Genomic DNA, 27,235 nt, shown 5'->3' with positions numbered 1-27,235 from the left:
GTTGATAATGAAACTACTGAAAGACAGGTGCCTTTTGATTCAGGAAGGGAGCGCAGTTGTTCTCAGCCAGATAAGAAAGCACTAATGGACAGACTGACCTTGATGAGGCCGGAGCTTTAGATCGAGCTGATTGCTTGGAATTTAAGGTTCGAAGAAGTATGAGAATTGCTAGCAAGAGAGAGAGGGAGGTCAAAGGCCAGAGGAACACCTTCATCTTTTCCAAAGGGTAATAAACAGGCTGTTTGAAAATACCCCAGTGTCAGAGCAACTTCTCGCTTCAGCCAAGAGACTTAGGATTTATCTTACAGTTTTCATGTTCATGGTTTCAGGACTTTGTCATGTTCTCATGGGACTTTGCCTTGCTTATATTTTTGTGGATCCTGTTTTCCAGTGTTACCTTATATTGATCTTTGGGACTATATTTTTGCCTTTTTGAACTTTTTATCTTTTACTTTAATAAACCATAAAGACTATTGCTTGTGTGCTGTTTGATGTCTGAAGCAAGGTGATTCTACTCTGAGGTGCGACAGTAAGAGAGTTACCAAATAAACTTTATTAAGGAGAAAGCCATGGAAGAATTATGCTTCATAATTCTTTTCATAAAGAATCCTCCATGTTTAAATGTTCTGAGAAGCTAAAGATCTCATAAATGTAAAGGTCAATGTGTTATAGGAATCTGTGTTGTTGTTACTATGCATCAAAATTGTTGTCAAAAATACCATGGGTTAGTTTGGGAAACGTCAAGTGAGAGATATTCCATAGAGCTGGATGAAAAGAAATGAAGAGAGTGTATGAAATATTTACATGTGAATAGACAATAATCAAGATTCATTTATTGAAGGTAAAAAGATGTGTGATTGAATATCTTGACTTGTATATATTTTAGATGTTGATAAGTGAGGTGATGCTGGTGGAAAGGGAGGTTGATTTTGATTTTACACACAGATAACAATTTGCCCTTGAGCAAGCTGTTTTTCTCGTATGGAAAAAAGATAACAAATAAAGCTGGTGCTACAGTACATTCCCCTGTACTTTTCTCTCCCAGTGGATCAAGCAGGGGGTGGGTGAGTATGAATCTACATCCTTAACATAAATATTTATGCCAAAGGAACAGTCTCTTTAAAAACCACCTTTCTAGTTCAACATCAAGTAAGTCTGAGGCAGAAAGTAGTGTAGACAGTACATAACAGCTTCTTTTTTTCTTGATAAAAACATAACTTGGTATTTTTGGAATGCTTTAAATATTACTTAATAGAATTGAAACCTGCTTCTAAGGGCCCTTCCAGACAGACTCTATATCCTAGGAACTGATCCCAGGTTTTCTGCTTTAAACTGGATTATATGAGTTCAGATAATCTGGAATAAACAGAAAGCCTGGGATCAGATCCTGGGATACAGGGCCTGTCTGGAAGGACCCTAAGGCATATTAAATTTGTGAAAGTATTGGGTATTACCCATGGTATAATGTAAAGCAAACAATTACTGATTTCATTCAGCAAGGTCTGAAGGACCCTAAGGTCCTTCAATTCTAAGGTCAGTTCAATTCTATGCATATCTCACTGGGAGAATGCCCCAGTGCAACAGCTTTTCAATTTGCAAAGTTCATATACTTCCAACAGGTTAACTACTCTATTATGTATGCACACTATGCATCATATACATAATAATATGTTACCTCAATTTCTCTAATGAACATAATTCTTACAAGTATCTTTCATTTCTCATTACACAGTTATTCCATTCATTATGGCTTTTCTGCTGTTACTTTGACAAATGATATTATCCATTATCACATATTTCCTCAATTCCGTTACACATGTCATTGTATAACACCATGCTTCTTCTTTTCTTCATTGGACTTGTAACACTTTCTGAAAATGGCAAGCTGCTGCCTAGTTTAACACTTTGGACCAAGGTTGGTGTCTGTCATTTATATATCTTACCTTTTTAAGTCAACCAATGGAATAAACCTAAGTTCTTTGAAATGAACCCATGATGATCATAAAAGAAACTATAATGTACTAATTATGGAAGGTGGAGGTGAGAGCATTCCGCTACAAAGAATTTGGACACCAGAATTAAATTCTCCTTTAGTGCCCAAATTTCTAACATTGTAATAACTTTAGAAATACAGTTTGAAGACAGGACAAAATAACAAAAGAATGTGAACACAGCAGATATGAGTTCAAAATTAATGGTCCAATGCTAGACATTTTGGAAATGAAAGAAAACTTAATTTGGGGCCTAGTATTTTTGTTTGAAGGAGCATCGCCTCTATCCACCCATTCCCCCTGTAGCTACACATAAACTACATCTGTACCAAATATGTAAAAGAAAAGACCCCAAACCATTTTGGAACACTTAGCATTTTTCTTTTAGAAGGATGTTATGCCCTCCTACATGTAAAGTGGAGCAGGAGAATGATAGAAAATGTTTAACTTACACAGTCTTTCTCTGTCAAAATCTGACAGCAGACAGGAGAAATGATATTTTTCCAATTTGTGCTTGTTCTATTGGCATCAGCTGTCAGTTCTGTAACAAAGAGGAAATCGGGGAGAGAGAAAAATTTCCTTAACTCTAATTTTCAAAATATCTCTTGATTTCTTACTTTCTACTATCTAATCGTTTTTGCAAATCTCTCAATTAATGCTCGGTGTGGTACGTCTACTGTCATAGAGGACTTTATCAAAACTCATACCCTCTTTGAGTATATGACTGAAAATTGTTTTCTACAATATATGACAGATAAGTAAGGGAAGCTGGTAGATTTATTTTGTGTTTTTTCACTGTATAAGAGCAAAGCAGTAGGAAGCCATAGCAGATGAGCAAACAGTGGACTGAACTTAGGAAAACTAAGATACATGTGAAACTACCTTGATGCTCAAGCAAGGTTCTTCTCCAGACAGAAAGTCCTTTTAGATGATGATGATTATGATGATTATTTATACCCCACTGATTCTCTCCACAAGGAGACTCAAAGTGGTTTAAGATAGAGAGAAGCCAGACCACAAACTGGAAATATTTCACTGGCAGGATGAAGTTTAATAACTTAGTACCTGGAAAAAGAATAAGATTTTAATTCTGAAACCTCTTGATTTGATCTAGGTGCAATTTTAATCTCAGCATATTTAAAAAAATAATATTTTTCATATTTATTATTTTACTAGTACTATTTTATCACATTAGTATCAGGGAGGCAGTAAGTTTGCCCCAGGCTTCAGTCAAATTTTAAGAATGCTCAATCATATCAGGCATGGGCAAACATTCTAGCTTGGGCCGCATGGTGGGATGAGTGGAGAGGATGGGCCAGGAGGGAAGGGGTTTTCCCCAAGTCCCCTCCCTGCCATTTCCTCCCCTTCCTCTTCTCTTTTGGAGGCAGAAAATGAAGGAAAGTCAGGAAACGTTTGGATACCAAAGGGATTCGCCTTGGTCAGGATGAGATGGTGGACAGGAGAAGAAAAGTGTATCCATTAGACTCCATATTGCCTACTCCTGATATAGAATCCTAGAATCCTGGAGCTGGAACAGACCCCCAACAGCCATCCAGTCCAACTACCTGCCATGCAAGAAAGTACAACCAAAGCACGCCTCATAGACAGCCTCTATGAAAAAGCCTCCAGAGAAAGAGACTCCACCACACTCTGAGACAGACTATGCCACTCTCCAGGAAGTTCTTCATAATATTTTCAGTCAAGTCTTTTTCGTTGCCATTTGAAACCATTGCTCCCTTGTGTCCTGGTCTCTAGAGCAGCAGAAATTCAGTTTCTCCCTTACCCTTCTCCTAAACGAGACACCCTTTTCAATCTTGAAACATGGTTCTCATGTTCCTTCTCTACCTTCTCTTCTCTCAGATAAACATTCCTCAGGAGTAAAGGAGGAAGGAAAAAGAGAAGGAAGGAAGCAAGGAAGGGAAGGGTGGAAGGGAATGGAGGGAGGGAGGAAAGGGAAGGAGGGAGAAAAGAGAGAAGGAAGGAAAGGTGGATGGAAGGAAGGAAGGAATGAAGGAGAAAGAGGGAAAGAGGGAAGGAGGGAGGAAAGAGGGATGGAAGGATGGACCAAAGGAAAGGGAAGGAAAGGAAGGAAGGAGAAAGAGGGAAGGAGGGAGGGAGGAAAGAGGGAAGGATGGAAGGAAGGATGGATGGAAGGAAGGAGGGAGAAATAGGGAGGTAAGGGAGGGAAGGGAGAAGGAAAGAGAGAAGGAAGAAAGGATCAGAGGGTGAGGGCCTCAGAAAAGAGCCCAAGAGGCTGCATCTGGGCCTGGATTTGTCCATACTTGTGCTATATTGTCAGAATATACAACATAGCTGTCTTCATAAAAGGCAATACCTGCATAATGAGCCCATGATATCTGCCAAGGTTTGGTTCAGGGATGCCCACTCTCATGCCAGGGATACATGGATGATCAGGTCCTGTTATATACATTGGCTTACATAAAATGGTGTCTTATATAAAATGGCAAAATAAAACTTTGCCTTTTAGAATTTTTCTAAAAAGACTTTCAAGCCATGGATGGTTGAAGTCATGGACTTAGAATCTGTGGCTATGGAGTGCTGACTGCACATATTATATTCAACCAGTACAGATATATGAGAATGCCATTTCAGTCTAATTTTCTACATGTTTAACCAAATTCATCAGCTCCCTTCCTCCTAACATTTGAAATAGAAAAGGCATAAACTTCTAGCATAGTAGAAAGCAAACCTGATCACACATTTCTATTTTTTGATAGATGCTCATGACAATATTTCCAACATGGCCTGGCACAGTCTGCATTGAATGTTTGTCTAGGTTTGTTGCTTTCCCACCATTTGCTGTCAGATACTATTTCCATCCTCCCCTTCAAAACCAGTCTGGGATAGAAAGAGCAAACATATTCACACAGAGAATTGTGACTCAGAAGCAGACTGTATTATAATATCTAGGGGAAATCTCCCACCATGTACTATTTAAACCCAGAGGAAAGGAACACCCAGTTAATGGGAAAGATAGCTAGCCTCAGCCCATTGTTCTGAAGGGGAAAAAACCCAGAATCTCCAAAGGTGATGGATTATACTGAAATCTGGCAGGTGTAAAAACAAAATTTGACCTGACTGACATTGCTGGAAAGTGAAGCTTTTGTTTTAACATACTTTCCATTCTGCTTTAATGATCAGGATATGTCCCTCTGAGGTAATATGTCACCACGATTATGTTTAACATAGTTTTCACGCTGCTTCTATGGTCTGGATATGCACCCTTGAGGTAAGATGTCACTGACTTTACATAATACAATAAATATAATCTTGGCATGCCTGTAACCTGGGGAGGGGGGCATCTAATTGATATGGATATGTTAGACTCTGCTTTTTTAAAAAGGCTAAATATAAAACAGAGGGCAGCCAAGGTCTTAAGCCCTTAGTGAAATTAATGGCCATCTTTCAACTAATGCATCAGTGTTAAAATGCAAGGGCAATGCTGCTTCACTCAGCAGGAGAACAAATTAGAGCCCCCACTTGCTAGTCGTGGACATGACCAATAGAGAGTAAATGGAACAGATACGTTGATAAATTAAAGGCTATGTCTTCTCATTTTTGCTTTTGCAGTATATTAACTGAATAAAGCAAGCGTTATAGATGTAGAGTTACAAGATTTACAGTTTAATATCCAGTTGAGCAGTGAAAATGATTCTGTTTTGTTAGGAGAGAGAAGCCAAGGAAGGAGAGGTCATTACATTGTGTCCGGAGCTTTCAATATGTAAGATACACTTCTCAGTAACAAGAAGATCAATATTCTTTTGGAGTTGCCTTGGATTCCAGGCTGTGAATCTATCCTCTCCATGGAGGTGACTTAGACTGATCATGAGAAATTATGCAATGTTGTTTTTACAAAACTCTTGTGTTTACTTCAACTGTTTTTAATTGCACTGTCTGGATTGGTAAAGATGGAAACATTTCGCAAGGTTCTTTTAGCATCTGTCTCAGGGTCACACTAAATGAAAGATGAGAGACATGGATGAGCAGTTTTCTTTTCTTTTTACAAAAACTAAATAAAGCTGTGCAGAAAAAAGGAGACTGAAGATTTGATTAGCGCAGGAGGAGAGAAGGGCTGTTAGCCTTTTTTTTTGTCAGCAGTTCTCTCCCCTCACCCAATAATAAAAAGTATACTTGTTTGATTTTCTCCCAGTAGATAAAATCAACTAAAGGTAGGTTTTGTTCCTCAAATGTGGAGGGTGCTGCTGAGCATTCCTCTTCTGCAGGTGGTTTGAATGAATCTACTATCAGAGATTCTATGACTCAGGTTAAAACATGTTCAGCAACTGTTCATGACTTTTCTGGCTCTCACTTAATTTGATAATTATCTGTTTTATGCACACAATAGATGAAACCATCTGCACAGCCAATGAATGTGAAATAGAGTTCAGAGCCATCCCCTCCTGTGACTTGAACAACTTGCCATTTTCCCTCTCTCTTTACTAATGTTCAATGGATACGTAAGAGAATGACTCTTATCTCTTTGCAGATACAAAAGATAGGTTTAACTAGAGATGTAATACAGAACCTACTGAGGAAAAGTGCCTCCTATTCTTGACCAGCATGTTCTCCTGCAGTGAGGGCATTGGTTTCCAGTGGAAGGTAGTCCCAGTCAGGGCTTGATGCGCCTTCCTCTTGGCATGAAATCTGTAGGGCCTTCATAATCAAAGAGATCTCAGTTAACCAACATGCTCTTCATGTGACTTAGTATTCTTTGCCAAGATGGTGAATTACTTAATACAGCTCCATCTAAGTGCAATTAATAATTTCACAGCAGATGATTTGAAAAACAATTTGCCATGAAAATTCTGATCCAGCTGCATAGCTACAAAATCTAGAGTAGGTCTGTTCAGATTCTGGAGGTTAAAACTAGAGGGCGGAGTAGGTTTACCCAGGTTCCTGAACTCTACCTTTTTGCTCTAATGCTGTACGGCATTCAGAGCACAATTCCAGGCATAGGGTGAACTCTTACGACCTCATCAGATGGTTCCGCATTTCTTCATCCACCATAAACTGCTTGTTCTCCCCTTTTGGGATGGAGCTCATTACATGATGCACATGTATGTTGGGCAATTGTCTCATGATCTCTTTTACTCCTCCATGATGGTGACCTCCAAGAAATATAACTTAAAATCAACACATTCTTAGTTCATTGTTTACGTGGAGGAGACACTATTGATCTAATCCTTAACTGTGTTGCCCAGATAATGGAAAAGTCCATTATCACAAAGAGCAAGGTGTGTGGTAGAAGCCAATGGATTGGAACTGTTGGTCCAACCTGGATAGCAGTTTTGTCACATGTATCTCTGGTAGACTAGGCAGCGAGGGTTACAATACATATGACTTTAAATGTTCATAAATATCTGGAATTACTTTATTGCAGTTTTCCTGCTAACTACATACTATGAAAAGGACATGTACAAAGGACAATGTGAAGAATGATGAAATACTTTATGAAATAATGGTGTCCATTGCCACTACTTATTACAAGTATCTAGCAGCTCCCTCTCCCACATATTTGCCCTTCAAAATATAATAACAATGATGAGAACTTTATTCTTATACCCTGCCACCATCTCCCCGAAGGGACTTGGTATAGGTATGAAATCTGTGATGTACAGTTGCTTCGCAGTTAACTAGAACTCAAGCAAATGGGACTCTTAATCAACTGGCAAACTAATAAAAGAGATAATACAAGTACTTTACATTAAAAAAAGTTATTTTATAATACAATAAAATAGTAAAATTGTGTTACATTAAGTTTGACTTTATTTGTCTTTATTTGGTTTTCATTATTGTATGTCAGTATTAATACCAAGTTAATACAGAATTTATATTATGGTATAGTATGGGGTATAGTATAGTATTAGTTAGGCCTATTTTTAATAATAACGCTCAAGCAATCAGAAACTGCAATATCCAGCATCTACTGATTCCCATTGTTATGAATGACTTTTCAATGATTTTAAAGCATAGGTTCTTTTTATTGCAATTTCCAGTGTGAGAAGATATATCAGATTACAGAAAACATTTAGACAAAGAATGACATTGGACATACAGACATACAGATTCTATGCAACTACATTGGATTCACAATTACATTGGTTAACAAACAAACAAAGGGGAATTACATTTTCACTCAGCATTCACACACATGTACATGCATTCATCCACATGCATCCAAATATTACCATATCCTTTCTCCCTCCTTGGAGAAGCACCTGTAAGGCCAGACCCTGATTTCCTGCAGCCTGCCAACGCATAGTTCCATAACTTCCATAACGCCATAACTTCAAAACGCCGAAATGCCAACACTTCTTTCCCTAAGAACAGTGCCAAGGACCAGATCTCTGTTTTCCATACAGCAGAACCTGACTCCCTGCACAAAATCTAAGACTCCAAAAGCGCACTTCTTCCTCTTCCCTTGAGAAAGAAGCCCCAAAGTGTCCAGAATCATGCTTTCCCATAGCATATCTGACACTCTCCAAATACACCACCTCTCTCCTTCCCATGGAGCAGAGCATGGCGGGTGGATCAGACTCCTCGGTCTGCCACCATTTGAGCATTATTAGGCTGAGTCTTTTATAGGAAAATTCTGTTGATGTAGTCCCAAAGTTGTAAATTAATGATAGACGTCTTCCATCCTGGATCCATCCCAGTTTCCTGGCCAGATGTTGATCTTCTTGATTGGTGTTGATCTTCTGTTGACTTCCTTCTTAACATAAGGAATGTTGCAAACATTTCCTTTATCCCTGTCCCAGTTCTTATCAGGGTTTCTCATTAGCAAGTCCAGCAAGCAGGTAGTTAGTCATTGCAGGCCTTAATATTATACTGGTGATTCCAAAATTATTAGCTCCATCCATACATCCATTCTTCCATTCATTCCCACACATCATTTTAAATTCACATTTATCAAATTTGCACATTGAATTTCTTATTACACCATGAATGCTTATTAACGAAGGCCCCATCTACACTGCTATGTAATCCAGTTTTTAATCCAGATTATCTGCTTTGAACTGGATTATAGGGCTCATATAATTCAGTTCAAAGCAGATAATCTGGATTATATAGCAGTTTAGATCCAGCCTGAGAGTCTACTGAATAAGAAAGTGGGAAGATGAAATTTCACTCTTATATCTTTAACAACAATAGTCAGTGGGATCCTGTGAAATCTCCCTGAAAAGTAGTAGGATTTACTTATGAGAAAGTGTGCATTTGAATTACAGCTAAAAGCACATAACACATTTTCCATTGATATTATATCTTCATTGCAAGACTGCAGATGAGTAAGGCATCTATATGTTTGTATTCACCTCATGTCACTTTCAAGAGTGTTCAGTGCCAAAAGAAATATTATGAATACAACTCTGGAAGAGTTCCACATAGCCAGAGGACACAGCGGATACATCTAGCAGTAGAGGCATGCTTTTGTGAAGAAAAACAAAACTATGAGAAAGAGATGAAGAATCTTTTTTTAGTGCAGTAAAATTAAATACCACACAGCTGTACATTTGTACTGGATTATGCATCAGGTTAAGCTGTAAATAATCACATTTATGTTTTGTATTAGGTTTGCATTCTGTTTTCTTCCTTTCTGGAAACTGTGAACTTCACAGACTCCTAAGGTTTAAAACAAGCCAACTAATCCATAAATTTGTTTCTGTGAGATTTAAAATATTATTGAAATCAGGATACAATCCTATGCACAAAATAGGTCTCCTTAAATGCAGAGGTGTGGAGCCCTGGAGTGTGATGGAGGCTTCTTCTTTGGAAGCTTTTAAGCAGAGGCTGGATGGCCATCTGTTGGGGGTGCTTTGAATGCGATTTTCCTGCTTCTTGGCGGGGGGTGGGGGGTGGACTGGATGGCCCATGAGGTCTCTTCCAATTTTATGATTCTATGATTCTAGGTGTACCTAAAAAAACCCATGTGTAATAGAATGCAACCATAGCATCCAATTCTGTATGAAACTTACTACTGGAGAGTGAGCAAGAGAATATCTGACTGATAACTGTGGGCTGCAGTAGCACAGGGGAAAGCAGTAGTAATCCCCCACCCAGTAGCTCGAGAGTTATTCTGATGGGACATGAATTGCTGTCTTTTGTTGGAACCAAAAGTTTCCCAAGCAGTTACATAGATTGCTGTTGCTGGCTGGAGCTTCAGGTGCTGCTCATTTTGAATATTTTGCACCAGTTTACCTGTCCGAACGTATCTCCTGTTACGAACCATCACAAAGTCTAAGATCATCTGGAGAGGCCCTGCTCTCGATCCTACCGCCATCACAAACTCAATTGGTGGGGACAAGGGATAGCCACCTCCCTCCTGTCTTTCAGAAGGAAACTCAAGACTTGGCTATGGGACCACATTTTTGACCACTGAATAGCAGCAAGCAAGAAGAAGATTTAAGAAACTGGTGACAATGAATTGACCGGGCCCAGGCGTTGGATTTTAATTGGCATGTTTAATTAATTGCTTTTTAATTAACTGTTGTTAATTAACTGTTTAAATGTTATAATTGTATTTGTTGAATACACTAATCGTGCTTGCTGTGAGGCTGCTCTGAGTCCCCCTTCGGGAGTGAGAAGGGCGGGTTATAAATGCAGGAAATAAATAAATAATAAATTGTTGGATTGCAAGTCCCAACACACTAAGCACCTTAGCCAGTGATAAAGAACACTGGGAGTTTCAATCCAACATCTACACCATTTCCACCTTTCATCACAGAAATTAGTCATAAGAATAATCAGAATAAAGAATACCACCATAAGATGTGGGATGACATCTCAACCATTGCACTTTGATATCTATTATACTTGTGTTGAACTGGGATTCTAGGCGAACCAAATGGAGTTTCCTTCTCTGGAGCTTTTCAAGCAGAGGCTGTTTGATCATCTGTTGGGTGTGCTCTGATTGTGCTTTTCCTGCACAGCAGGGAGTTCGACACGATGGCATTTGTAGTCTCATTATTCCGATATTCTTTGTTGGCAAATATTTGAATTTATTACAAACTAGCTTGGGGACCCAGCGGTGCCCAAATTATTTGAGAAAGGATTTTTTTTTGTTTTTTTTTAAAGTTTGGTAATATCAGTTTGGTAATGTCTTTTTATTAGAAAAAAGCCAGTCTTTCTTTTTTTTTAATGAATGCTCCCAATAGAAAATGCATAAAGATATGGGCAAACTGCAATTGTCAGAATCGTGGGTCAATCCTTCCTGAACCCAGCCTTTATTCAAAATTACCCATGTTGGGTCTGTGTGCCAAGTGTGGTCCATATCCGATAACATCTGGGTTCTGTGCTGTTTAGATAAGGGTGAACTACAACTCCCAGATTCCCAGGGCAATCACCCTCAAACCCAGCAAGTAATCACAGTTGCCGATGTTGGATCTGTGTGCCAAGTTTGGTCCGGATCCATCATTGGTTGGGTTCATAATACTCTCTGGAACTATGAACCCAACCAATGATGGATCTGGACAAAACTTGGCACACAGACCCAACATGGGCAACTTTGATTACTTGCTGGGTTTTAGGGTGATTGCCCTCAATAGCCATAACATATACCATGTTATCCTCTGCCTGCTCCACCGTTGAGGTCTTTGGGCCTTCACACTGTGCTTGGTCTGGAACCTCCTCCGCAGACACTCCTGGGAGTACATGACTGCAGTCGTTGTGCCTGCAGGTTCATTTGGAACATACAAGCCCCCTCTCCATGACAAGGTGACAGTTCATTGAGGGGGCCAGAGAGCACTATGAACCCAGCCAGTGATGGATCCGGACCAAACTTTGCACACAGACCCAACATGGGCAACTGTGATTACTTGCTGGATTATTGCCCCAACTTTATTCTTCATCTTCATTGCTATGATACTTCATCTTGATGATGGGAAGCTTCCCACCAGAGTGGAAATCGTCTATCGGACGGATGGCAACCTATTTAACCTAAGCAGACTGAAAGCCAAAACCAAGGTTAAAACAACATCTGTGATCGAACTCCAGTATGCTGATGACATCATCTGTGCGCATTCAGAAGACCTACAAGCCACAAGCATACAAGAAGCTTGGCCTGTCATTGAACATCGAGAAAACCAAAGTGCTCTTCCAGCAGTCACCAGCCAATCCCTCTCCAATGCCAGAGATACAGCTTAATGGTGTAACATTAGAAAATGTTGACCATTTCCACTACCTTGGCAGCCACCTCTCCACCAAAGTCAACATCAACAACAAAATACAACACCGCCTGAGCTCTGCGAGTGCAGCATTCTTCTGAACGAAGCAGAGAGTGTTTGAGGACCGGAACATCCGTAGGGATACCAAGGTGCTTTATATAAAGCTATTGTCCTCCCAACCCTGCTATATACCTGCGAGATGTGGACTGCCTACAGATGTCACATGCAACTCCTGGAATGATTCCATCAGCGCTGCCTCCAGAAAGTCCTGTAAATCTCTTGAAAAGACAAGCAGACAAATTTCAGTGTGCTGGAAGAAGTAAAGACCACCAGCATTGAAGCGATGGTCCTCCACTATCAACTCTGCTGGACAGGCCACATTGTCCAGATGTCCAACCACCATCTCCCAAAGCAGTTGCTCTACTCTGAACTCAAGAATGGAAAATGGAACGTTGATGGACAAGAAAAGAAATTTAAAGATGGGCTAAAAGCCAACCTTAAAAACTCTGGCATAGACACTGAGAACTGGGAAGCCCTGCCCCTTGAGTTCTCCAGCTGGAGGTCAGCTGTGACCAGTAGTGTTTCTGAAGAGGCACGAATGGAGGGTGAAAGAGAGAAACGTGCCAAGAGGAAGGTGCATCAAGCCAACCCCGACCAGGATTGTCTTCCACCTGGAAACCAATGCCCTCACTGCGGGAGAAGATGCAGATCAAGAATAGGGCTCCACAGTCACCTACGGGCCCACCGCACACTGACCCTGGAGGACCATCCTACTCTGACAACGAGGGGTCACCTAAGTAAGTAAGTGCTCTCTGGATGTAGGTGAACTACAACTCCTATAAATCAAGGTCAATTCCCCTAAACCTGGTCATGGGGGTTTTATGTGCCAAATGTGGTCCAGGTCCATGATTAAAGGGGATCAGAGTGCTCTGCCTTGATGCTGGGTGAACTACAACTTCAATCCTGTTGAGTCAGTCCCCCAACCCCCTCCAGTCTGTTCAGTTGCTGATCAATTCCTCTGTTTGCTGTGTGCCATAGGAAAGGGTAGGAGAGGGTTAAAGGAGTGGCAGTGGGCGGAGTCATGCACATTCCACACAAGGAACCCTGGGATGCCTGCCTGTGATGGAGGAAACACATGAAATCTAGGATAAAATTGTCCCCAAATGAAAGCATTCCTTGAGTAGCTGTGTTTAGGGAGGACTTTGGCAGCATTCAGGCTACATGTTAATGGCACTCATTACAACCTGCATTTTCAGTTGAGGGAGTGCATTTGGAGGCTTCTTAGCACTTGAAACTATAGCCTGTTTGTGGAGGTGGGAGGCTGTCTGTGTATGTAAACACCTCAGCCTCATACACACTTTTCACTTTTATTATGTGTATAGATTATGTGTGTGTGTGTATGTATATATATATTACTGTTTTCACAATGGGAAGGCTGATAAAACCTTTATCTAGAAGCATTCTTTTAAAGCTGAAATGACTTTTACAACAACAACAAAGTTTCTGACAATAATTATACTGTTATCATTGATTTAAAATACATAAAAGTATGGATTCTTTCTGTCATATGGTTTATATTAGAAAGGTTGTTTTGAAGCTTGATGTTAAATAGTGTAATTTTTATGTGTCTTTGTTAACATTTGTGCATAAATCTTGCCTGCTTGATTAGTTTAAGATGCAACAGCAATTCTTTATTATGACTCAGGGAAAAGATTTGTTGGAAGATGAAAGCATTTCTATTTTTTCTTTCCCTTTCCCTTTCATTTTTTTTCTTTTAATTTCTTTCCTCCCCTTTCTTCTCCACCACTTGTTTCTTCATCAGGCAAACCCATGCTGCTAGTCAGCTTGTTTTTCTTGCTCTGGAATGAATGAACTAATTTAAGATCTAATTGAACAATCATTTAGGCTGTATCCCAGGCACCCAATTTTAACACTCCATAAATAAAGTTTTTCATCTGTCTCTCTAATATTTTTAAATTTTATGTTTTAAGGCAATGAAACTCTTTTTAATCATTTTACATGTCACTGTGTGTGTGTCTAAAAAAGCTAAATAATCCCTTGTAATCTCAAGTCTGATCTAGCACACTGCACTTTTAGAATGCTATCACGCCCCCCCCCCCTTTTTTTTAACTATCATGGCAACATCATATGGAATCCTTGGATTTGCACTTTTAGAATTCTCAGCCAGAGAGCTCCAAATTCATCTGAACATATTTTACAGGAATTGCAAAAAAAAATAATGCTGAGGTTATGCATTCTTTTGCAATAAAATGCAATTTACCAAGCCCTATACAAAAGTTATTTGATATAATTCGATAGTTTTGATCAGTGTATAGTATTCTACTCCGAACTAACCTATAACTGTATTTGGTATCTTTTGGAAACAAACTTTACATATGTGAATGTGCCTTCAACTTACCTGTCAACTTATGATGATCTAATGCAGTAGTTCTCAATCCTCCTAATGCCACCACAGTTTCTCATGCTGTGGTGACCGTCAACCATAACATTATTTTTGTTGCTACTTCATAACTGTAATTTTGCTACTGTTATGAGTTATAATGTAAATATCTGGACCAAATACCCAATGCACCCAAATTTGAATACTGGTGAGGTTGGGGGGATTGATTTTTGTCATTTGGGAGTTGTAGTTACTGGGATTTATAGTTCACCTACAATCAAAGAGCATTCTGAACTCCACCAATAATGGAATTGAACCAAATTTGCCACACACAACTCTCATGACTGATAGAAAATACTAGAAGGATTTGTTGGGCATTGACCTTGAGTTTTGGAGTTGTAGCTCACCTACACCCAGAGAGTACTATGGAATTAAACAATTATTTTGCAATAAAATGCAATTTACCAAGCCCTATACAAAAGTTATTTGATACAATTCAATAGTTTTGATCAGTGTATAGTAACCAAACTGGACCAAACTTGGCACCAATACTCAATATGCACAAGTGTGAACACTGGCAGTTTGAGGAAAATAGACCTTGACATTAGAGAGTTGTGGGGATTTATAGTTCACCTACAATCAAATCTAAACCCCACCAACGATAGAATTAGGCCAAACTTCCCACACAGAACCCCTATGACCAACAGAAAATACTGATGGTCTTGGGTGACCCCTTGGACACTTCCTCATGTCCTCCCCCAGAGGTCCTGACCTCTAGGTTGAGAAACCTGAATATTATGGGGTTTAGAATATTCATGCATGGATTTGCCAGTTTTTTCTCTGAAATGCAGCCTACAGCACCTGGTATTCATTGGCAGTCTCCTGTCCAGGTACTAATCGGAGCTAACCCCAATTAGCTTCCAAGATCAGACATGATCTGTTGCCTAGACTTCATTATCATATTATTTTGATGTGTTTTTATTCATTTGAGGCATTGAATGTTTGCTTTTTGTTTTATGTTTGTAAACTACCTTCAGGGAGAGAAGACTGTCTAAAATAAATAAATAAATAAATACTGCAATTTCCATGATTCCATAGGGTATAGTCATAGCAATTAAAAATGCAATCATAGTGCTATAATTGTATAGTATGTAAACTCTTGCTTCTCAGTTGATACTGCACAAATTAGAAATATGTCTGTTTCTAAAACATTGTATGTACCCTAACATATGAAAAATGTTTAGATTACAAAAATCATAAACACGTAGTACACCCAAAATATTTTTCTGTAGCAGCAGTTTCACTTTTTGAATAATTTCTGATACATTTTGCCTTACATAATGGGTTCCCCATTTACTTAGATATGAAAAATTTGGAAATGCCCAAACGTAGGGCCTTATGAACTTTTAAAAGTTTTGTTTCTCATGTAAACTGAAATACAAATGAAAAAATTAATTTAATTTTAAAATAGGAAGCTGGAAATAGTGGTTAACACTTTCATTGGCTCGTCGTCCATGGAGTAAATACAATTCAATCTCAAATGCAGCAAATTATTAATGCATCTCTCAGGAAAGGGAATTTTCCCTCTTGTTTAAGAGAAACAGACTGCTGCTGAACCCCCCCCCCCCCCCCACTATATCCCCTGGCCCTTGCAGACCAGAAAGGTGATCAAGAAGACAACTGCCCTCCAACTTCAGGTAATTTTGGATGATACACAGTCCCCTGACCCATTTCAAACTGGCTTCAGAGCAGTATATGTGACTACTATAAATGATCTCTGTCTCAACACGAATAGGGTGAGTGTGACCCAATTAGTGTGTTTAGATCTCTCAAAGCCTTTTGATATAAATTACTATGGTATCCTTCTGGAATGTCTAGGAGGAGGGGAATTGGAGGCACTGTGTTGAAGTGGTTCTGGTTATACCACTCTATCAGGTTCCAGATGGTTATGCTTGGGGATAGGTGGTCCTCAAAAAAAAAAAAGAGGTGTTGTGTGGCATCTCACAACATGCCATTCTATCCTCATTGGTTTTTTTTAACCTTGTAACATTTACATGAAACTGCTGGGAGAGATCATCTGGAGGCATGGGGCAGAGTGCTAACAGTATGCTGATGACACCCACATTTATTTCCCCATGCCTTCAACATAATTTTAACTAAGGATAACATGTCTCCTCTGAATGAATGCCTTCATGAACTGGATGAAGAAAAACAAATTCAAACTTGAATCCAGATTAACCAGAAGATCTTTCATTACGGGTTTTTACCTGGGATGGAGGTTTGTCAGCCAGTTCTGGATGGGGTAACACTCCCCTGGAAAGACTGTGTTTGCAGCTTGGGAGTGCTCCTGGATCGGTCTCTCCAAATGTCAGTCCAAGTAGATGTGACAGCCAGGAGTTCTTAATACCATCTTTGGCCAGTTACACCTCTTCCTCGATTTGGAGGACCTAAAGATGGTAGTGCACAAGGTTAAACTTCTGTAATGAGGTGTACACTGAGCTACCTCTGTACCAAATTTAGTATGAGTGCAATATGAAGTGCCACTTAATTCAAAACATGCAGTCAGATTAGTTATGGGACGATCTAGGACTGAGCCTATTACACTTGTACACCCATCCATTCTATTTGTATAGTGTTTTAATCTTTGCATTATGTATTTAATGTATGTATTTTGGGGGAATGTAATTTAAGTATATTATACTTGCCTCAAACTGTGAAGAGAGAAAATTTTAAAACAACAACAACAATTCTAAGTACTATTGGCATGTAATCTTTGTACACAAACTCTATAGGCTCAAAATTGAAGATGTAACGAGAGCCCCTGATTGTCTGGTTTTAATTAATTCATTTCAACCCGAGGACACTGGCAAGATTCCTGGAGAGGCGAGAGCAACCACATGCATCCTGGACCCCTGCCCATCCTGGCTGATAAAAGAGGCCAGAGGGAGTTTGGCAGAGTGGGTAAAGGTGGTAGTTCATGCCTCCCTTCAGAAAGGCAAAATTCCAACTAGCTTAAAAGAAGCTGTGATAAAACCGCTGTTGAAAAAAAATCATTGGACCCACTGATTTGAACAACTTTCAGCCAGTCTCCAATCTCCCCTTTTTGGGCAAAGTCTTGGAATGTGTGGTTGCCTTGTAGCTCCAGGGGTTCTTGGATGAAACTGACTATCTGGATCTATCACAGTCTGGTTTCAGACCGAGTCATGGAATAGAGACAGCCATAGTCCCCTTAGTAGATGATCTCTGCAGAGAACTTGACAGGGGGAGTGTGTCCCTGTTGGTTCTCTTGGACCTCTGAGTGGCCTTCGATACCGTAGACCATGGTATTCTTCTGGGTCACCTCATGAAGATGGGTCTTGGGGGTACTGTTCTGCAGTGGCTCCAGTCCTTCCTGGAGGATCGTACCCAGAAGTTGTTGCTGGGGGACTCCTGCTCAGCACCACAGCCATTGTCCTGTAGTGTCCCGCAGGGTTCAGAATTGTCCCCCATGTTGTTTAACAGCTACATGAAGCCATTGGATAAGATCATCCAGAGTTTTGGAGTTTGATGCCATGATGTCCAACTTTATTACTCCTTTTCACCAGATGCTAAGGTGGCTGTCCAGGTCATGAACCAGTGCCTGGTTGCTGTGATGGTCTGGATGAGGGCGAACAAATTGAAGTTGAATCCAGATAAGACAGAGGTACTCCTGGTCAGTAGCAAGTCTGGATGGATTTACACTCCCCTTGAAGGTGCAGGTTCACAGCTTATAAGTCCTCCTAGACTCATTGCTGAGCCTGGAACCTCAGGTTGAGGTGGTAGATAGGGGGACTTTCACACAATTAAAACTTGAGCGCGAGTTGCGCCTTTGGAAGTCAGACTTGGCCATGATGGTTCATGCTCTTGTTACATCCAGGAGAGATTACTGCAATGTGTTTTACATGGGCTTGCCTTTGAAGACTGTTTGGAAGCTTCAAATAGTCTAATGAGAGGCAGCCAGGCTAATAACTGGGGTGGCATACAGGGAGCACACAACTCCCATATTATGTCAGCACCACTGGCTGCCTGTTTGCTACTGGGCACAATTCAAAGTGCTGACTTTCACCTATAAAGCTCTAAATGGCCCCGGCCCAGTTTACCTGTCCAAACACACCTTCCTTTATGATCCACTGTGAAGACAAGAGGAGGCCCTACTCTTGGTGTCACCACTGTCACAAGTGCGTTGGATGGGGACAAGAGAGAGGGCCTTGTCAGTGATTGTCCCCTGGCTATGGAAATCCCTTAGAAAAAAATCCTTATCATTAATATATAGGAAATGAAGAACTTCCTTCTTCCAAATATAGTTCCTGCCCATGGTTCTTCTGAGCAACTAAAATGAATTATAATGGCAATTTCAAAACATTCTTTTCCTGCTGATGTTTTTGTACTTGACCCACTTCTTATGTTTCATATGTTGGGGAAATGCTTTTATTAAAGGCTACAAAGTGACACTCTCCTTGTTATATTTCCTTTTCTGAGGAATCTATTTTATTACTTTCCTACAAAATACACTGTTACACTTGGTTGCATTTATAGAAGATTGGCAGAAATAGCCTACTTTAAAACTTTAAAGACAACATTAAACATTGTGGCAGACACATTAGGCGCAGGGAGGGACCGCAAATTTATTGCAGTTAAGGGATAAAATTGACATTAACAAATTGCCTGTTTGTGTGTTGCATTTTTGCTGTAGAGCCCTGGTCATGAATCTCATTTAACCAAATCCATCTCCAAGGACTAATTATAAGCATCTCCTTAGGGAGTGGGAGAAGCAGAAGGCTAGAGTAAAGAAACTGTTCTTGTAGCAGAAATGCTAGAATAGCTGGGTATTTATATATCCAGTTTTCTTGATTTTTGCTCAGAGAGAATGAAAGATAAAAATTAAACCCGCAAAGAATAAGAGAAAGAAAGAAAAAAATCCAGAAATGATCAGAAGAAACAGAAGGTCATGCTGAAATAACTGAAGGAATGTCATATAAAAGATTAAATGAACTTGTTTTCCGCTTTTGAGGAACATAAGCTGGTAGACTCAAACTACAAGAAAAGAAATTTCTTTTAGACATTGAATGAATTGACCCAGAGGAGTGGGGGGTGGGAGCTTTGTTCATTAAATGCAGGTTCGGCTTCAAACTTTTGTGATGTGGTGGCAAAAAAAAAAACAAAAAAAAAACCAATGGGATTTTGGCCTGCATCAATAGGAATATAGTGTCAAGATCTAAGGAAGTAATGCTACCCCTCTATTCTGCTTTGGTTAGACCACACCTGGAATATTCTGTCCAGTTCTGGACACCACAATTGAAGAGAGATATTGACAAGCTGGAATGTGTCCAGAGGAGGGCGACTAAAATGATCAAGTGTCTGGAGAACAAGCCTTATGAGGAGCAGCTCAAGGAGCTGGGCATATTTAACATGAAGAAGAGAAGGCTGAGAGGAGATATGATAGCCATGTATAAATATGTGAGAGGAAGCCACAGGGAGGAGGGAGCAAGCTTGTTTTCTGCTTCCTTGGAGACTAGGAGGTGGAACAATGGCTTCAAACTACAAGAAAGGAGATTCCATCTGAACATCAGGAAGAACTTCCTGATTGTGAGAGCTGTTCAGCAGTGGAACTCTCTGCCCCAGAGTGTGGTGGAGGCTCCTTCTTTGGAAGCTTTTAAAGAGAGGCTGGATGGCCATTTGTCAGGGGTGATTTAAATGCAATATTCCTGCTTCTTGGCAGGGGATTGGACTGGATGGCTCATGAGGTCTCTTCCAACTGTTTGATTCTATGATTTTATGATTTTGGGAAGGCTTTAGTGGTGCCTTGCTGCATGGCATATGGTTGGACCAGGTGGCATTTGTCATTCCTTTCAACTCTTTGACAGTTCACAGAAATGTCCTGAGATAGTTTTCTATCTGAGATGGAGACAAAAATGATCATTGGTGACCTCAGTAGCAGGGTGGTGACTCTACTCTGACTTGTGTCTTGAACCATATCTATACCCACTGCTTAATCTTAGGTCAATCTTGAGCATTATGCTTAGGATTGGCCCCAGATAACCATGATGGCAGCAACATTTAGCAAGCCCCAGCCACTGTGATGCCTTGTCAGTGTCTACTCAGTCCAGTCAGACTGAGACAGCACCAGCACATCCCTTTGAGTAGAGCAACATTCTCCTTTTTGTTGATCACAAAAGAACCCAATTTTTATCACATAAAGTGACCACAATGGCTGGGCTCTTGTGGGGGATCCATGCCCAGATATGAGCAGCAGTAATGTTATGGAGGTCAAGGGGACAAGCAAGTGGGGTTAATCTATGCCACACAGCACCCTCTCTCCTGGCATGCGAGCTGTCACTCGTCTGCCCCTTTGCTAGCCTGTTACAGTGCAATTCCATACATTCCTATAGAAATAAGTCCCACTGAAGTGATTAGAATTTACTTTCGTACAGACTTGCACAGAACTGTGTTGCTAAAGAAGAATCCTAAATGGGATATTGGACTTGCTGCCAATTCTAAATCCCTGATCAGCTACACCAGGATAGTAGCAACAACAGATTTTCTTGTTCATCTTCTCCCTCTAGGGTATTTAAAAATTTGCTCCCCACCAGGCATGTAGCCGGGGGGGGGGGGGGGGGGTTGAGGGGCTTAAGCCCCCCCCCCTGAAATTCTCAAGGTGATCTGCAAGAAGGCCTTACTGGTACATGGCACAGTGGCGTCCTTGTCCACACCTGGGCCCTCTCTTTCCTTTTCAGTGCCCCTGGTTTCAGCCTTCGGTGCCGGGAGAGGAAGGGGAGTGTGCCGACAGCCCAGGCACCAAAGAGGATGCAGCTACACCACAGACCATTCGGAGACTGCAATAGACCTTCATGCCCATGCACATTGCAGGCCTTCATGCCTGTGCATTAAAGTCTCGCCACACTCATGGCTGGGAGTGGAGTGCATCGAGCCCGTCAGCTGCCTTCTGGGATTCTCTGGATCCAGGTAAACAACAACTCCCGTTTGAAAAAGGGAAATCATCCCCCAATCCCTTCCTCTATGCACAGTTGGGCACATTGCCTCTATGTGCCAAGTTTAGTCCAGATCCAGTGTTGGTTTGGTTCAATGCCCTCTGGATAAGGGCGCACTGCAACTTCCAGATCCAAGGTCAATCACCCCCAATCCCCACCTGTCCTGTATGCACAGTTGACCATGTTTGGTCCAGATATGATGTTGGCTGCCTTCAGTGCTTTCTGGATCCAGGTAAACAACAACTACCATTTGAAAAGGGCAATAATTCCCCAATCCCTGCCTGTATGCACTGTTGGGCACATTGGCTCTGTGTGCAAAGTTTGGTTCAGATCTAGCATTGGCTTGGTTTAATGCCCTGTTGTTGTTGTTGTTGTTGTTGTTATTAAACAGTTCTTCTATATTAAAATGTACTTATGCTACTGATATGCTGCCTCCAAAGGCAGAATATGTAATTTAGAGCCTGTATCTTTAACAGTAGGGGAGGGGTAAGCATTGAATTTCTGCACAATGAGACAACATAAGTAGAGGATCAATCCTGCAAAGTGTCAGAATTCTTTCCTATACTGATTTTAAGGAATTTTACAAAGCTTTTCCAATTAAAAAAATATATATTTTAAAAATACAAGAGGTATCGTTTTAAATTGTGGCACAGTGAGACATCCTTGTTCCCCAATACCTGAAACCACAGATAATAGTGAACCCTATTGCTTTACTATATTTTGATTGAAAGCATAGCATAGAATAGCCCTGGAGGACCACAACGATTTGTCATGGAGAATACTCTTTGGAACATGGGCAAATAAAATTATGGATATTGAGTCTGAAGATTCGAAAATCATATGGTAATGTTAACATGCATCCTTGTACGTATAGCATTAATATGTGCATGTAGCATTTAGAGACTCTGATAAGCCACGGGTTGTTATTGCTTTGTTGTTGTTGTTCATTCGTTCAGTCGTCTCCGACTCTTCGTGACCTCATGGACCAGCCCACGCCAGAGCTCCCTGTCAGCCGTTACCACCACCAGCTCCCTCAAGGTCAGTCCAGTCACTTCAAGGATGCCATCCATCCATCTTGCCCTTGGTCGGCCCCTCTTCCTTTTGCCTTCCACTTTCCCCAGGATAATTGTCTTCTCTAGGCTTTCCTGTCTCCTCATGATGTGGCCAAAGTACTTCAACTTTGTCTCTAGTATCTTTCCCTCCAGAGAGCTGTCGGGTTTTATTTCCTGGAGGATGGACTGGTTGGATCTTCTCGCAGTCCAAGGCACTCTCAGAACTTTCCTCCAACACCACAGCTCAAAAGCATCGATCTTCCTTCGCTCAGCCTTCCCTAAGGTCCAGCTCTCACATCCGTAGGTTACTACAGGGAATACCATGGCTTTGACTAGGCGGATCTTTGTTGCCAGTGTGATGTCTCTACTCTTTACTATTTTATCGAGATTGGACATTGCTCTCCTCCCAAGAAGTAAGCGTCTTCTGATTTCCTGGCTACAGTCTGCATCTGCAGTAATCTTTGCACCTAGAAATACAAAATCTGTCACGGCCAACACATTTTCTCCCTCTATTTTCCAGTTGTCAATCATTCTTGTTGCCATAATCTTGGTTTTTTTGACGTTTAGCTGCAACCCGGCTTTTGCACTTTCTTCTTTCACCTTGATTAGAAGGCTCCTCAGCTCCTCCTGGCTTTCGGCCATCAGAGTGATGTCATCTGCATATCTGAGGTTGTTAATGTTTCTTCCAGCAATTTTCACCCCAGCTTTGCATTCATCCAGCCCCGCACATCGCATGATGTGTTCTGCATAGACGTTAAAAAGGTTGGGTGAGAGTATGCAGCCTTGCCGTACGCCTTTCCCAATCTTGAACCAGTCTGTTGTTCCGTGGTCAGTTCTTACTGTTGTTCCTTGGTCCTTGTACAGATTCCTCAGGAGAGAGACAAGGTGGCTTGGGATGCCCATCCCACTAAGAACTTGCCACAATTTATTATGATCCACACAGTCAAAGGCTTTAGAATAGTCAATGAAGCAGAAGTAGATGTTTTTCTGAAACTCCCTGCCTTTCTCCATTATCCAGCGGATATTGGCAATCTGGTCTCTTGTTCCTCTACCTTTTCTAAACCCAGCTTGAACATCTGGCAACTCTCACTCCATGTATTGCTGGAGTCTTCCTTACAGGATCTTGAGCATTACCTTACTGGCATGAGAAATAAGTTGTTATTGCTGCATGCTGGCAATTCAAGAAGTACTAGTTACGCTATTATCTGGAGGGAAGGATGCTCCCTCTTTCTCACAACATTTGAGGGGCTTGAGGTCACAGCTCCATCTCCTGGCCATTGACTGGTTACAGGAGTAAATTTGTTACACCCTTCAGGATGAATAAACAGTCTGAAACTCAGAGTGAAACTGCTCCTTCTTTCACAGATTTGCAAAAACAGCTTGAAAATGTCTGGTTTCATCCATGCAGCTGGTGAGTAGCAGAGGCAGATAAACTGAACTATCAAGCCCATCAATTACTAATGCATACTAATGGAGGGAGGAGTGTTGTGCAAGGAGGTATACTTTCTTCCAAGAAGATTGACAAAAATCTGTATAGTGGAGTAATGTCAGCATGTGGATTGTAGCTCATGGTATAAGGTGGGGAAGTTATCAAAATTTGGAAATGCTACACTAGGTCTCTGTGGTCTATTTTCCTTTAAAAAACAAAACAAAATATTTTTAAAAGTGAGAATATGTTCCTGTTCTATGTAAGACTATTGGCCTGTCTAGTTTAGCACTATCAACACTGACTTGCAGCCATTCTCTATGCTTTCAGGCATAGATATTTAAAGACTTGCTGCATGCAGGCTGGTAGATCAGAGTTTCTGCAATCAGGGCAAGCATCAGGAAATGGATCAGTGCTAAACACTACACAAAGGATATCCTTTTGGTGAAGGAAAACCAACAAAGAGTTTTGTAGCATCTTAAGGACTACCATCAGAATCCAATGATAAAGTCACAAATGTGTAATGAACATAGTTTTGCAGCTAGCTGGAACTCCCTATTTTCCTAGCTGGAGCTTCCCAATTTTCATTTATTGGGAAGCAGCTGCTGCAATCAATAGGGATCAGTCCACTCATTTCTGAGGAAGCAGCTGACCGATGTTTTCCCACTTCTAGTGAGTTGTGAGTTATATCTCTTGAAACAGTCAGATGTTGGGTCCTTGTTGCAATTCTCCCTTACACAAAAGATTACTTGCAGAAATGGGTTGGAATGTCAGTTAACCTTTTCCACAGCAACAGGTAATGGACCTCTTTCAAATACAACAGTTTCTTCTTGGTAAGTTGGGATTTGAGAATTTTTTCTCTCTCTACTTGTATCCTAATGTAGGGAATACACCGACATCATGAAAACAAAGAGTTGCAAATCTGTAATATTGGTAATGCATTCATAATTCCCCTACAGGATTCTGGCCTACCATAATTGTAACTGTTCGCATTAAATACAAATCAAAGATGCAGTTGTATCCTGATTGGTTTTTATGACCCTGAATCACTCCATTTTGACAAGACCTGACATCTCAGCCATTTCCTATATTGCTGAGCTCTGCTATTTGTGCTGTACTAGAAATGTTGTAACAAGAATATTAAGTGCTACATACACTCTCACTCTGAGGATATCATTGTAAACATCAACAAGCTCTGGCTATGTTCTGTACTTATCACAGAAACCATAAATAAAAATTATCACATATGCATTACAATAGATACTGTTCATGCACACTTTGTCTTTCCTTTGTTGCTCTGAAGTCCTATAAAATACTGATGCTTGAAATAGTCTATCTATCTTAACCAATGCCATTACTACTGTACCTGGTTGCTCCTTGTCTGTTTACTTACACACCCAGTTTCAGAGCACATCCTAACTTTGTCTCCCACATAGGAGAATACTGTGCTGCTGCGGACATGATGGTATAACCTTTTAGTGAAACCCAAAGTCAGAAATTGCTAGTCATTCATGCCAGGTCAATGGCCAACAAACAGCTCTTCTGCATGATTTAATATTGCAAGAGGCCACTGACCTGGTATGTATCACTGGATGAGAATGAAGAGGCTGTGCTTGCCAAACTGGTTCCAGCTGAGCTCCATGTTATTCTTTCCTAGGATTGCTTTAAGCTTCAAAGCATTTTCTTCTACTGTAGGCAAGGGTTCCCTCCCCCCACCCCCGGTAGAAAAAAGCACCTCCCAAAGCCTTTCCATTCTAAATGCTTATAAGTAACACCTTGGACTTCTGGAAGGAATTTTGGAAGAAGGGAGGCATCTATTACCACAAATTTAAAGTCAAACAACTACCTAATTCAAATTGAAAATTTTTAAGACAAAAGTTAGAAATGTGTAGATAACATGTAACCTATTCTGTTAGTCTTAGAAGTGAAAAGATGTGACAAAGATTTCACTGAGAATCTGTTAGAAGCATTCAGCTTCCAAAGAAACAAAGAAGTAATGTAATTTCATCTACTTTATCAAATTTCATATTTGTTTAAAAGATATGGGGAGACAACACCACCACCAACAACATTATAATAAACAGAATAATTATAATTATATTCTACTGTATCTCTCTAAAAAGAGACCCAAATCAGCTAACAACAATAAAACAATACAATATACGTTTTAGGCCTAGAAAACATACAAACAGTAAAACACAAAGATTAAATATAGGAAGTCTTAAAAATAAACAGTTTAAACCATTAAAATAATTTAAAACTTATTTATTAGAACATACAGCTAAAGACAAAATCTTGCAGCTTTGAACTATTTAAATTTTACCGAACTATAGAGGTTCTGGAAAATGAGGTGGAAAAATATAAGTGTCCCAATAGGAGATGGAATCAAAAGCTGTACAAATAGACATTCACTTGTTTAAAAACACTTCCTTTACTTATTCTTCCTGCAGACCACTGGTTTAGAGAGTCCCTCAACAATCTGTAGCAGATTTTGATTAATCACTTCTCTTTATGTTGACAGAATGAGGTCTGCCATTAGAAGCATGCACTAGAAGAAGAAAGCCTCACTGAGTGAGTTATGGAAAACTGTATGACTCCAAGAGAGACTTGCATTGATTTTATGGCCCAATTGCATTGGTCTGACAGTTAGAGTGAACAATGAAGTCTAATGCATATTTCTTATTTTTCCTAACCCATGAAGACTTCCAGGTCTCTCCTCCTTTTTCCCAAACAGAACCAAATTCATGTTGGTTTCTTGGCATCATGGTTCACCAGAAAATATTGTGTTGTGTTGAAAGCATACCACAACACAGCAAGATATTATGGGGCAAGATATTATGGGGAAAATGATGAAGACAATTTATTAAGTGCTATTTTTTTTGCATGCACTGAGCAGCTCTCTCTTTACATGTTGATGTATATGCATCTTCAAGTCTGCAAATCATAAGGCTTTGTTGTCTTTATTTACTGAATCCATAACATTTTTTTCTGTAAATAAAGGAAAGGTTAAATTTAAATGCTAGTTTTAACTTGAGTAGGCTCATAGAATTAACAGAAATTAAGTATTAATCTGTAGTAGTTGGTCTAACATTTAGATTTAATCTTTTGCTACATTTTCCAGACATGGGGCAAAAGTACTTTAATTTTTAATCAGATTTGCCCAAATGCAGCTGTGGG

This window comes from Anolis sagrei, chromosome 3 (assembly GCF_037176765.1).
Source record: "Anolis sagrei isolate rAnoSag1 chromosome 3, rAnoSag1.mat, whole genome shotgun sequence".
Lineage (NCBI taxonomy): Eukaryota > Metazoa > Chordata > Lepidosauria > Squamata > Dactyloidae > Anolis > Anolis sagrei.
Note: the sequence above shows the minus strand (reverse complement) of the source record.